This window comes from Bidens hawaiensis, unplaced genomic scaffold, assembly GCF_021521415.1.
Source record: "Bidens hawaiensis isolate Kalapana, Puna unplaced genomic scaffold, B.hawaiensis_p1.1 tig00001088_1, whole genome shotgun sequence".
Lineage (NCBI taxonomy): Eukaryota > Viridiplantae > Streptophyta > Magnoliopsida > Asterales > Asteraceae > Bidens > Bidens hawaiensis.
The window spans coordinates 2,674,856-2,677,590 of record NW_027491063.1 but is presented as its reverse complement, the minus strand read 5'-3'; positions in this window follow the sequence as shown (position 1 = coordinate 2,677,590).

Sequence of the window (2,735 nt, the reverse complement as noted above, 5' to 3'; positions counted from 1 at the left end):
GATTGTTGTGTCTTTGATTTGAGTTCAAACAAAAACCCTAATCTTGTATGTAATGTGTAATTGATGTGCATGGATGGTGTTTATGGAGTCTAGAGGATTATATGAATGCATGATAGTTCATAGATTGTTAATATGTTGAGTTTGGATACAAACAGTTTCTGGACAGAATGTGTTATTGATGTTTAAGTGACTGTAACGAAGTGTAAAGATGAAAATTGGTTGAGGTTATTGGTACTACAGTAAACTAGGTTGAGTGTAGTTTCTATAGAGTATAAATTTGTAATTTTTGGACAAGTAAAGGTTAACTTTTATGATTTTACAAAAACATTGTGCAAAGCTGAGCTGTTAGACCTGCTGTTAGTTTGTGTTGTAAATGTTATATCTCATGAACTACGAGACCAATTGGGTTGGTTCCACTTCTGGAAGTTGACTTATTGAGTTAGGAACTTAACCCTAGTGGTCTTGCATTTATTGGATTTTTCGTTTAACGGGAATTGCAAATAACATTCTGTTGCGCATGAATTTGACTGTTATGAGTTTGCTGTAATGATTTGATGATTGTGAGAAAACTATGAGGAATAAAAATGTAATAAAATATGTTCTGGAAACCTAAGAAATATGTGCTTCTGTGATGATTTTTGGTAAATTAATTGAGATGCTATGATCGGTGAAATAGTACAATCTTTCTAGTAGGATTTCTGTCTCGGTGAAACTAGCTGCTGAGTTGTGTAAAAATGCATGAAACATGATACTTGCTATATAATTGTTATGTTTTGACCAAATTACCCTTGCGGGGAATAATTGCTAATTGATTGCCATGATTTGACCAAATTGCCCTCATGGGGAATAATGGCTAGTTAATTGTTATTTGTTGACCAAAATGCCCTTACGGGGAATAATTGATAGTGATGTACTTTATGAATACATGACACGTATATGATTGCTTACACATGTAATGTGTCACAAAAACACTTGTTAAAGTCACACACGATTCACAAACGAAACACGAAACATGTTATGTGCATAGGTATTATGTGCCGGGTCTAGAGACTCGATAATATTCCGACACTTAGAAAAATCTCTTTGTTGTTTTAGAACGCTAGAGAGAGAGTTTTTCTGTGACGCGCATCTTGGTGATTTAATTTGGGAATTTCTTCGCAAACAGTGAGTTTCACTTTCCCCTCTTTAAACTGTTTTCAAACGCTTTTCACTTGGGGGAGATAACATACTCCACAACGTATTTAAGATTTTGTTATAAATTATATATCACTTGTAAAGGCTAAGTGGCAAACGAAACATTTGAAGTCCTACACATCGAACCGGTTAATATTTTGAATAGCGAGTCACTGTTGAGTAGTACTACTGGGGTTGACAAACCCCACCCAACGCTAAACTCGACTGGAGGTCGAGCGGGTGTAATGTTGGCTAACACGTACCATGGTCTGGAGGACCTGGTGACAAGGCACTTAATAAACGAGTCAGCTTCGGTGTCGAACACTTAGTAATACTTGTTGTATAGACTAGCTACCTATCGATATATAATTGACATAACACTATCTGTAATGCTGTAACGCTGTAACGCAAAACGCTGTAACGCTGTAACGCAAAACGCTGTAACGCTGTAACGCAAAACGCTGAACGCAAACGCTAAACGATTTATTTTTATATAACTTGTGAACTCACCAACCTTGTGTTGACACTTTTAGTATGTTATTCTCAGGTAGCCGAGGCGGGCGCGCGGTTTAGGAACATGCATTGCTTGAAAAACTTTTAACTATGCAAACTTACTTTTAACTGTTATCATTGGTTTTAAATCGTCCTGCGTGACGTAACATTTTTTCTATGGTTTTACGCTTCCGCACTTATTTTCATTTAAACGTTTTTTTATGGTTTGATTATAACTGATGATTCCGATCCTGTTAGTTCACACCCTCTGACGGTAAAACTCCGTTAGTGGATTTTGAGGGTGTGACAACAAGACTCATATATTCCTCAGTAAGATCAACCCGTTCGAGAATCGTCCCCTTCAACAGAAGTAATCTGTCGAATACTCGTAGCCAACATAGTCAGGATCAAAGTCACTCAGGACACTCGTATCTCACATAGTCGGTTTTCAATCTTGAACAAAACAATCAACAATCGAAGAATAATTGCAATCTTGGACTAAGTCAAACTTAGCTTTGCAATCATGAATTTTCACCCGAATTGCAGTAATTTTTCAAGAAACCCTTGCAAACTTAGAAAGATACAAGCCAAATAAACTCATATGAAATTTTTATCTCCCCCTTTTATTGACAAATTCAGCAAGGTCTTGTACAATCTTCAAAACTCACTAATAAACTCCTCTTCAAATTACACGTGGTCTCTCCCTCGGCCAGTAGATACACGTAAAAAGTCAGCTGAAAAATATATCCTTACAATTTGCAAGAAGAGTTCCCAATATATTAGGAATATCCCAAAAAAATTTCGTTTAAGAATTCTTTTCAAAAATACTTTTTTATTTTTATTTTTGTTTTTTGCTTTTGTTTTTGTTTTTTTTTAACTTAAACCATTAACGAATGAGCCTTCATTAGTTATCCCATACGTTATCATGATCACCATTCGTCAATCAGTCACTCATTCGTTAAAACAGTGTCCACATACGTTAGTATGTCTCTCATTCGTTACACTAGAACGAATAGACACCATTCGTCATAAATAACATCTTCATTCGTTATAACTATTGACATTCGTTA